Source organism: Capricornis sumatraensis, chromosome 11 (assembly GCF_032405125.1).
Source record: "Capricornis sumatraensis isolate serow.1 chromosome 11, serow.2, whole genome shotgun sequence".
Taxonomy (NCBI): Eukaryota; Metazoa; Chordata; class Mammalia; order Artiodactyla; family Bovidae; genus Capricornis; species Capricornis sumatraensis.
In genome coordinates, this window is record NC_091079.1 from 42,900,303 (window position 1) to 42,912,604 (window position 12,302).

A 12,302-nucleotide genomic window follows, 5' to 3' on the forward strand; every position below is an offset into this window, starting at 1 on the left:
AGGGTTGATCTCCTTCAGAATGGACTGGTTGGATCTCTTTGCAGTCCAAGGGACTCTCAAGAGTCTTCTCCAACACCACAATTCAAAAGCATCAATTCTTCAGCGCTCAGCCTTCTTCACAGTCCAACTCTCACATCCATACATGACTACTGGAAAAACCATAGCCTTGGCTAGACGGACCTTAGTCGGCAAAGTAATGTCTCTGCTTTTGAATATGCTATCTAAGTTGCTCATAACTTTTCTTCCAAGGAGTAAGCTTCTTTTAATTTCATGGCTGCAGTCATCATCTGCAGTGATTTTGGAGCCCCCCAAAATAGTCTGACACTGTTTCCACTGTTTCCCCATCTATTTCCCATGAAGTGATGGGACAGGATGCCATGATCTTAGTTTTCTGAATGTTGAGCTTTAAGCCAATTTTCTCACTCTCCTCTTTTACTTTCATCAAGAGGGTTTTTAGTTCCTCTTCACTTTCTGCCATAAGGGTGGTGTCATCTGCATATCTGAGGTTATTGACATTTCTTCCGGCAATCTTGATTCCAGCTTGTGCTTTTTCCAGTCCAGCGTTTCTCATGATGTACTCTGCATATAAGTTAAAAAAGCAGGGTGACAATATACAGCCTTGCCGTACTCCTTTTCCTATTTGGCACCAGTCTGTTGTTCCATGTCCAGTTCTAACTGTTGCTTCCTGGCCTGCATACAGATTTCTCAAAAGGCAGGTTAGGTGGTCTGGTATTCCCATCTCTTTCAGAACTGTCCACAGTTTATTGTGATCCACACAGTCAAAGGCTTTGGCATAGTCAATAAAGCAGAAATAGATGTCTTTCTGGAACTCTCTTGCTTTTTCGATGATCCAGTGGATGCTGGCAATTTGATCTCTGGTTCCTCTGCCTTTTCTAAAACCAGCTTGAACATCAGGAGTTCACAGTTCACGTATTGCTGAAGCCTGGCTTGGAGAATTTTGAGCATTACTTTACTAGTGTGTGAGATGAGTGCAATTGTGCAGTAGTTTGAGCGTTTTTTGACATTGCCTTTCTTTGGGATTGGAATGAAAACCGACCTTTTCCAGTCCTGTGGCCACTGCTGAGTTTTCCAAATTTGCTGGCATTATGAGTGCAGCACTTTCACAGCATCATCTTTCAGGATTTGAAATAGCTCAACTGGAATTCCATCACCTCCACTAGCTTTGTTCATAGTGATGCTTTCTAAGGCCCACTTGACTTCACATTCCAGGATGCCTGGCTCTAGATGAGTGATCACACCATCGTGATTCTCTGGGTCGTGAAGATCCTTTTTGTACAGTCCTTCTGTGTATTCTTGCCATCTCTTCTTAATATCTTCTGCTTCTGTTAGGTCCATACCATTTCTGTCCTTTATTGAGCCCATCTTTGCATGAAATGTTCCCTTGGTATCTCTAATTTTTTTGAAGAGATCTCTAGTCTTTCCCATTCTGTTGTTTTCCTCTATTTCTTTGCACTGATCGCTGAAGAAGGCTTTCTTATCTCTTCTTGCTATTCTTTGGAACTCTGCATTCAGATGTTTGTATCTTTTCTTTTCTCCTTGGCTTTTTGCATCTCTTCTTTTCACAGCTATTTGTAAGGCCTCCCCAGACAGCCATTTTGCTTTTTTGCATTTCTTTTCCATGGGGATTGTCTTGATCCCTGTCTCCTGTACAATGTCACGAACTTCATTCCATAGTTTATCAGGCACTCTATCTATCAGATCTAGGCCCTTAAATCTATTTCTCACTTCCACTGTATAATCATAAGGGATTTGATTGAGGTCATACCTGAATGGTCTAGTGGTTTTCCCTACTTTCTTCAATTTGAGTCTGAATTTGGTAATAAGGAGTTCATGATCTGAGCCACAGTCAGCTCCTGGTCTTGTTTTTTTGACTGTATAGAGCTTCTCCATCTTTTGCTGCAGAGAATATAATCAATCTTATTTCGGTGTTGACCATCTGGTGATGTCCATGTGTAGATTCTTCTCTTGTGTTGTTGGAAGAGGGTGTTTGCTATGACCAGTGCATTATCTTGGCAAAACTCTATTAGTCTTTGCCCTGCTTCATTCCGTATTCCAAGGCCAAATTTGCCTGTTACTCCAGGTGTTTCTTGACCTCCTACTTTTGCATTCCAGTCCCCTAAAATGAAAAGGACATCTTTTTTGGGTGTTAGTTCTAAAAGGTCTTGTAGGTATTCATAGAGCCGTTCAACTTCAGCTTCTTCAGCATTACTGGTTGGGGCACAGACTTGGATTACTGTGATATTGAATGGTTTGCCTTGGAAACAAACAGAGATCATTCTGCCGTTTTTGAGATTGCATCCAAGTACTGCATTTTGGACTCTTTTGTTGACCATGATGGCTACTCCATTTCTTCTGAGTCATTCCTGCCAGCAGTAATAGATATAATGGTCATCTATGTTAAATTCACCCATTCCAGTCCATTTTAGTTCTCTGATTCCTAGAATGTCGATGTTCACTCTTGCCATCTCCTGTTTGACCACTTCTGATTTGCCTTGACTCATGGACCTGACATTCCAGGTTCTTATGCAATATTGCTCTTTACAGCATCGGGCCTTTCTTCTATGACCAGTCACATCCACAGCTGGGTATTGTTTTTGCTTTGGCTCCATCCCTTCATTCTTTCTGGAGTTATTTCTCCACTAATCTCCAGTAGCATATTGGGCACCTGCTGACCTGGGGAGTACCTCTTTCAGTATCCTATCATTTTGCCTTTTCATACTGTTCATGGGGTTCTCAAGGCAAGAATACTGAAGTGGTTTGCCATTCCCTCCTCCAGTGGACCACATTCTGTCAGACCTCTCCACCATGACCTGCCAGTGGCGGTGGCAGCAGTGGCGAGCTACCCCATGTCCGAGGTCAGGGGCAGCGGCCTAGAGTGCCAGGCTGTGACAGCACTGGAATAGCCGAGAGGAGCTACCCTGCATCCGAGGTCAGGGGCAGTGGCTGAGAGGAGCTACCCTGCGACACAGGTCAGGGGCAATGGCTGGGAGGAAATACCCCACGTCTGAGGCCAGGGACAGCGGCCGGGAGGAGCCACCCCACGCCCAAGGCAAGAGGCAGTGACCAGGAGAAGCAACCTCAAGTCCAAGGAGTGGTGGCTGTGCGGGTGCAGGAGGGCCTAGAGGAGCCATCCCACATTGAAGGTCAGGAAGGGCGTCGGGAGGAGATACCCCTCATCCAAGGTAAGGAGCAGCGGCTGGGCTTTGCTGGAGCAGCTGTGAAGAGATACCCCACGCCCAAGGTAAGATAAACCCAAGTAAGATGATAGGTGTTGCAAGAGGGCATCAGAGGGCAGACACACTGAAACCATACTCACAGAAATCTAGTCAATCTAATCACACTAGGACAACAGCCTTGTCTAACTCAATGCTTTGGTTAAATGATATAATTTCTTCATGATCCAAGCATAGATTGGGTAAATTACCTTTCAAAGCAGGAAGATTCTAAAATCTGAGCTGCTGGGTTGATTTCATTTTTATAAATTTAGCATTTCAATCTGAACTTAAAGTGTGATCATTGTAAGCCTGAATTGACATAAATTTAATCATTAACAGAGGGGAAAATACTTGGCTATTTTAAAAAAATTATTTAAAAATTGTTTCTTGTTTCTGTTGTTTGTTTTGGGTTAGGAATTTGGAGAAGGTAATTAATATATTGGGACTTTGATTTCCTTCATTTAGAAAAAAAAAACTAGTTTGAAAAGGCTCTTATTTTATTTCTGGGAAACATAGAGGAGAAAGGAGTGTTTTAATGGAAAAATTCCAACATCCTCTTCTTTTAATACAGAGTCAGGCAATATGTCTAAAAATAAGAGCAGATTTGACTTGTATAGTTGTGCAGGAGAAAGAAACTTGAACCAACCTTGGGCTTGAGTCTTAATGAAAGATACTTGTTACTCTAAATACTTTTTACTAGCTAGGAGGCTTTGGCTTAGCAATGCTTTGATTCACTTGCAATATTTTCACAGGATCCAATTTTTATTTCTAAAACTACCTATTGACTTAAGCTTTGGAAAAATTCCACTTTTATATGTGTAACAGATTGTTCTTATTAAAAAGGGAAATTTAAAATTGCATCTTCTGACAGGTAGAAAGTCTTAGAACAAAAGAATTAACATTGAATTGCCAGCATGAATGCTGAAGCCTCCAAGGACATCTTTTTTTTTTTTAAATTTTTGTAGTTCTATTAATATTGAATAAACATGTTGGCAAACTCTTTTAAAATTTGTTTCCCTTTTTTTTTAATTTTTATTTTTACTTTATTTTACTTTACAATACTGTATTGGTTTTGCCATACATTGACATGAATCCACCACAGGTGTACATGCGTTCCCAAACATGAACCCCCCTCCCACCTCCCTCCCTATAACATCTCTCTGGGTCATCACCATGACCCGCCCCAAGCATGCTGTATCCTGCATCGGACATCGACTGGTGATTCGATTCTTACATGATAGTGTACGTGTTACAATGCCATTCTCCCAAATCATCCCACCCTCTCCCTCTCCCTCTCCCTCTGAGTCCAAAAGTCCATTATACACATCTGTGTCTTTTTTGCTGTCTTGCATACAGGATCGTCATTGCCATCTTTCTAAATTCCATATATATGTGTTAGTATACTGTATTGGTGTTTTTCTTTCTGGCTTACTTCACTCTGTATAATTGGCTCCAGTTTCATCCATCTCAACAGAACTGATTCAAATGTATTCTTTTTAATGGCTGAGTAATACTCCATTGTGTATATGTACCAAAGCTTTCTTATCCATTCATCTGCTGATGGACATCTAGGTTGTTTCCATGTCCTGGCTATTATAAACAGTGCTGCGATGAACATTGGGGTACATGTGTCTCTTTCAATTCTGGTTTCCTCGGTGTGTATGCCCAGCAGTGGGATTGCTGGGTCATAAGGTAGTTCTATTTGCAATTTTTTAAGAAATCTCCACACTGGAGAACAGTGTGGAGGACATCTTCTTTTGAGAAAGTAAATTTCAATCTAACTGACTGTACTGCTAAATAAGGAGTCAGTCCTTTTATCTTTTATTATATTCTGAGTTTAACTTCTTAGAGGAATCACTGGGGACAAGAAGGCCATCATTTTTGTGATCTAGTATTTGCATAATGATGCAACAGCCTTCTTAATATTTAAGGGCAGGCTTATGCCTATTAGCTAAATTTTAGGAGAGAGTGAAGTACTGTATTGCGTGGGTGTCTAAAGCAACTTTGGACTGGGAACCCTGATTTGGATTTTGTGACAACCTTGGCACTGACTAGCCACAAGATGCTGAGCAATAATTTAACTGTCTTGAATCTCCATGTTTTCATCAGTTATGGGATTAGGGCTGAGTTCTAATCTTCATGGTGCATCTTATCTGCAGTATCTTCACCTTCGCAAGGAGTTTTCCAAAGGTAGGAAAGCTGATACTTACGCAATCCATGGGCATCATTGTCGAATAGTTTAGCCTTTTTCAAGTGAAGACTTTGAATTCTATATTCGAATCAGATGTGAGAAATATTAGCCATGACTTATCAGACAGTCTAATTTTTTCCTCTTAATGACTAATCCCTCAGGAAATGAAATTAACCTAATAGGATCCAAGTCATCCTTAACCTCGAGTCCAACAATAGTATCAATAAAAATCTGTAGCAGGGTACTGTTTGGAGGCAGCAATTGAGATCATGGAAACGGTAAAGGCAAAGTCAAAAATAGAGAACATTTCTTAAACAGGATACAGTAACAGGGGAAAGACTAATAATTACTCCTACGTTAAAAACTACCGTATGACAGAAGACATCAGAACAAACTTAAAAGACAAAAAACAAGCTGGAAGAGTTTTGCAATGAACATGAACCCTATGAATTAATAGTATATGTTTGTGTATGTCTGTATCTGTAGTTTATATAAATCCCTAGAGAAAATGAGTAAAATATATTTATAAAGTGATTTGAAATTTTAAGATGTGAAAATGGTCATGGAATATACAAAATGTTCAACTTTTGCTAACCAAATAATTGCAAATTTGTCTTTCAGAGAAAACATCTTTCACCTCTTAGATTGAGAGATTTTTAGAAAGAATGGTAATACTCAGAGTTCCTGTTAATGTGGAAAAGCAGACTCTTGGTTGGACTTGGGATTGCTACAATATTTCTTGAGGCCACTTAGAGAAATTTGTTCTATTTAATATGATAAATCATTATGTATGTTATCAAGTTTTAAAAAGTTATATGTTATAATATAGGGTATGACAGGATATTTGAAAAATAAAAAGAAAGGAACAATAAACTCATATCTATCTGCTATAGTTGAAAAGAAAAAAAAAAAGACTAAAGGCCTGTAAATTAAAGTGATGTGACCAGTTATCACTTGGTTTGCTTTTTAAAAAGTTTTTTGGGTGTATTTTCTAACTTTTCTATAACAAATGTGCTTTCTTTGTGAAATAGAGAAAATGAAATAAATATAACAAATTACCATTAAAAATAAGGTTAGGGTTTATACCATTTATACAAAAAGCATTTACAGATACAAAAGGGGGAAGGAATGAGTGGATAAGCACATGCACAGTTTGCACGCACACACACACACACACACACACACACACACACACACAATTTCCCTGCTTTGCTCTAAATACACACCTATTCAGACAGACCCAAATGTTCATAGTTTTACGTCTGCTCAGTGGGGATTATGAATGGTTTTAATTTTCTTTTTTATATGTTTGTATTTTCTAAATTCTCTGCATTGAATACTTATCACTGTTTTAAACACCCCAGGCCACTTTTATAAATGCCCTGAATTTCTGATGTAGGCTCAACAGTGTTAAGCAAAAAAAAGAGAAGTATACCATACATAAATTCATTGGTGTTAAATTACTGTTATTTTCTATCCCTTCAAAGTCCACAGTAGAAACATGCCCACCCTGCTCTGGCTGTTTTACTTTTACTTTTATCTCTCTCTCTCTTTCTCCTTTATCCACTTAATTTTAGCATAGGTTGTTGGTACTGTTTAGTTGCTAAGTCATGTCTGATTCTTTTTTTGATGCATGGTCCCACCAGGCTCCTCTGTCCATGGGATTTCCCAGGCACGAATGCTGGAGTGGCTTGCCATTCTCTTCTCCAGGATCTTCTTGACCCAGGGATCAAGCTGCATCTTGTGTATTGGCAGGCAGGTTCTTTACTTGTGAGTCACCAGGGAACTATGTTTTTTAAAAAATTAGGTGTTAGATCCATTTTCATTGAAGGTTAAGCAAATAGTCTCATGATTATCACCCACAGAGGTATTCTCATTGAAGTAACAGGTGAACAAGAGAAGTGGAAAGGGCTGCTAGGAGGGCATCTTTCAGAGGTCATAGGGTGGACACATTTACAGTGAGGAGATTGAGTTAAAGCCTTTACTTCTTTGTTCATATTTTCTTAAAATTATATTTATTTATTTTTCAGTTTTATTTATTTTTTTAACTTTACAATATTGTATTGGTTTTGCCATACATTGACATGAATCTGCTACTTGTGTACATGTGTTCCCCATCCTGAACCCACCTCCCTCCTCCCTCCCTATCCCATCCCTCTGGGTCATCCCAGTGCACCAGCCCCGAGCACCCTGTATCATGCATCCAACCTGGACTGGCAATTCATTTCACATATGATAATATACATGTTTCAGTGCCATTCTCCCAAATCATCCCACCCTCTCCCTCTTTCACAGAGTCCAAAAGACTGTTCTATACATCTGTGTCTCTTTTGCTGTCTCACATACAGGGTTATCATTACCATTTTTCTAAATTCCATGTATATGCGTTAGTATACTTTATTGGTGTTTTTCTTTCTGGCTTACTTCACTCTGTATAATTGGCTCCAGTTTCATCCATCTCATTAGAACTGAATCAAATGTATTCTTTTTAATGGCTGACTAATACTCCATGGTGTATATGTACCACTGCTTTCTTATCCATTCATCTGCTGATAGACATCTAGGTTGCTTCCATGTCCTGGTTATTATAAACAGTGCTGTGATGAACATTGGGGTACACGTGTCTCTTTCAATTCTGGTTTCCTCAAATGGAATCATTTCTCACGTATGTGGTGCAAAATTTTCATGAGTGATGATTTCTTTTTTAAGCTCTCTTTTGTCTTAGTACTACCTCTAGGTCACCTCTCTTTGTCCTTAGGTTTGGAATAATGACAATATATTTCCAGGCCACCTGACACGAAGCACTGACTCATTGGAAAAGACCCTGAAAATGGGAAAGATTGAAGGTGGGAAGAGAAGGGGATGAAAGAGGATGAGATGGTTGGATGGCATCACTGACTCGATGGACATGAGTTTGAGCAAGCTCCGGGAGTTGGTGACTAACAAGGAAGCCTGGTGTGCTGTAGTCCATGAGGTCACAAAGAAATGGACATGACTGAACAACTGAACTGAACTGAACTTTTAGGCCCAGTGCCCAGGAGAGAACTCAGTAAAACTTTTATGTTAGTGCCACTTAACTAGGCAGTGCTAGATTTTTTTCAACATGTTCTTGGAACACAGATTATTTCACATAAATCAAAACCTCATATTTTTGAGAAAAGGTTTCATTTTCCAATATAACGTTTTATTAGGGTATACTTTAATTACGCTGGAACCAAAAGGTCATCATTTCTGGATTGTAGTGAATGAAAGATTTTCTGCCATTGCTATCTCTAAAGCAAACAGCTACTATAAATGCCTTTTTATTAGATAAATCATGTACAAAATTCAAAATTAAGAAAAGAAAAGGAATTACTCAAATTTCCACTCTCCCTCATTTCCAATCAAATGAATGTTTATTCACTTCTTTATTTTTCAAACAGAATTTCTTTCTTCATTGGGATTGTTTAAAATCAGAGGTTGGTGGTTTAGTCACTAAGTCTTGTCCAATGGACTGTGGCCCACCAGGCTTTTATGTACATGGGATTTCCCAGGCAAGAACACTGGAGTGGGTTGCCATTTCCTTCTCCAGAGGTTCTTCCCAACTCAGGGATCAAACCCAGGTCTCCTGCACTGCTGTTCTTTACCGACTGGGCCACCAGGAAGCCGTGGTGGCTCAGTTGATAATGATGATTTTTAACAAAATTGCTTCAGAAATTAAAAATATCTGTCTGATTAGATGCATTTTATGTAAAAACATGAATTTAGTACATGAGACAGGAAACTAAGCTCATATTTTCTTAAAATGTACAGCTCAATTTAAACAAGTGAGCCCTTTTCTAAATAGGCTAAAAGGAGGAAGGTTTTATATGTTCCCATTTAATCATGCCTAAGCTTGTGATGTCATCTGCATATCTGAGGTTATTGATATTTCTCTCGGAAATCTTGATTCCAGCTTGTGCTTCTTCCATCACAGCATTTCTCATGATGTACTCTGCATAGAAGTTAAATAAGCAGGGTGACAATACACAACCTTGACGTACTCCTTTCCCTATTTGCAACCAGTCTGTTGTTCCATGTCCAGTTCTAACTGTTGCTTCCTGACCTGCATACACTTTTCTCAAGAGGCGGGTCAGGTGGTCTGGTATTCCCATCTCTTTCAGAACTGTCCACAGTTTATTGTGATCCACACAGTCAAAGGCTTTGGCATAGTCAATAAAGCAGAAGTAGATGTTTTTCTGGAACTCTCTTGCTTTTTCCATGATCCAGATGATGTTGGCAATTTGATCTCTGGTTCCTCTGCCTTTTCTAAAACCAGCTTGAACATCTGGAAGTTCATGGTGCACGTATTTCTGAAGCCTGGCTTGGAGAATTTTGAGCATTACTTTACTAGCGTGTGAAATGAATGCAATTGTGCAGTAGTTTGAGCATTCTTTGGCACTGCTTTTCTTTGGGATTGGAATGAAAACGGACCTTTTCCAGTCCTGTGGCCACTGCTGAGTTTTCCAAATTTGCTGGCATATTGAGTGCAGCACTTTCACAGCATCATCTTTCAGGATTTGAAATAGCTCAACTGGAATTCCACCACCTCTACTAGCTTTGTTCATAATGATGCTTTCTAAGGCCCACTTGACTTCACATTCTAGGATGTCTGGCTCTAGTCATGAAGATTTTTTTTGTACAGTTCTGTGTATTCCTGCCACCTCTTCTTAATATCTTCTGCCTCTGTTAGATCCATACCATTTCTGTCATTTATCGAGCCCATCTTTGCATGAAATGTTCCCTTGGTATATCTAATTTTCTTGAGGAGATCTCTAGTCTGTTCCCATTCTAGTCTAGTCCCATTCTGTTGTTTTCCTCTATTTCTTTGCACTGATCGCTGAGGAAGGCTTTCTTATTTCTCCTTGCTAGTCTTTGGAACTCTGCATTCAGATGCTTATATCTTTCCTTTTCTCCTTTGTTTTCACTTCTCTTCTTTTCACAGCTATTTGTAAGGCCTCCCCAGACAGCCATTTTGCTTTTTTGTATTTCTTTTCCATGGGAATGGTCTTGATCCCTCTCTCCTGTACAATGTCACGAACCTCCATCCATAGTTCATCTGGCATTCTGTCTATCAGATCTAGTCATTTAAGTCTATTTCTCACTTCCACTGTATAATCATAGGGATTTGACTTAGGTCATACCTGAATGGTCTAGTGGTTTTCCCTACTTTCTCCAATTTAAGTCTGAATTTGGCAATGAGGAGTTCATGATCTGAGCCACAGTCAGCTCTTGGTCTTGTTTTTGCTGACTGTATAGAGCTTCTCCATCTTTGGCTGCAAAGAATATAATCAATCAATAACCTCAGATATGCAGATGACACCACCCTTATGGAAGAAAGTGAAGAGGAACTAAAAAGCCTCTTGATGAAAGTGAAAGAGGAGAGTGAAAAAGTTGGCTTAAAGCTCAACATTCAGAAAACTAAGATCATGGCATCTGGTCCCATTATTTCACAGCAAATAGATGGGGAAACAGTGGAAACAGTGACAGACTTTATTTTTTTGGGCTCCAAAGTCACTGCAGATGGTGACTGCAGCCATGAAATTAAAAGACACTTACTCCTTGGAAGGAAAGTTATCACCACCTTAGATAGCATATTGAAAAGCAGAGATATTACTTTGCCAACAAAGGTCTGTCTAGTCAAGGCTATGGTTTTTCCAGTGGTCATGTATGGATGTGAGAGTTGGACTGTGAAGAAAGCTGAGCACCGAAGAATTGATGCTTTTGAACTGTGGTGTTGGAGAAGACTCTTGAGAGTCCCTTGGACTGCAAGGAGATCCAAACAGTCCATATTAAATTAGGTCAGGCCCTAGTGTTCCTTGGAAGGACTGATGCTAAAGCTGAAACTCCAATACTTTGGCCACCTCATGCAAAGAGTTGACTCATTGGAAAAGACCCTGATGCTGGGAGGGATTGGGGGCAGGAGGAGAAGGGGACGGCAGAGGATGAGATGGCTGGATGGCATCACCGACTTGATGCACATGAGTTTGAATGAACTCCAGGAGTTGGTGATGGACAGGGAGGCCTGGCGTGCTACGATTCATGGGGTTGCAAACAGTCAGACATGACTGAGTGACTGAACTGAATTGAACTGAAGCTTGTGCTGAGACCTGGGTTTGATCCCTGGATCAAAAAGTTCCCCTGGAAAGGGAACAGTTACCCACTCCAGTATTGTTGCCTGGAGAATTCCATGGACAGAGGAGCCTGGCATGCTACTGTCCATGGGGTCACAAGGAATCAAACACAACTAGTGACTAACACTGTCACTTTAACTTCAAGCTTGTGATGGTTGATTAGGAATAAATTCAGAAGCACACACTTGAACTTGACAGCACCACTGTACTTCATTTGGGGATGTGACGTGGACTCCATGCTCATGGAAGGGACTTTAAGAACCCAGATAACAGCCTTATGTGGAGGAAAAGCAACTTTTCTTTTCAATGGCTCTAACGGTCACTCCTATGGACTCAGCTGTCTTTCAGTATGTGGTGATTAATACTCCAGGTGTATGTTTTATTAAAATCTGTTGATAAGCACAGATTCTTTGATGTCAATATAGGTTTATAGGAACCAAAGTGAAGTAAAGATTTGGTGGCTGAGGGGTATAAAAATCTAGTTATGTATGCACCCTTAACCACTCACCTACCAACCCTTTAAAATAGAGCAATGATTAAACAACAACAACAAAAAAAACAGTATGTGGAATCTGGACTGACTACTTATCTAGCTTACATTTACCTTATCCTTGCCAATTTATCTCTTTATCCTTTCAAAAGTCATGAGCAAATATATATGACTAAGAAACACAATTCAACAACCAAAAAAAGCTTTCTCTCTTAATATTTGACTCAGAAGCA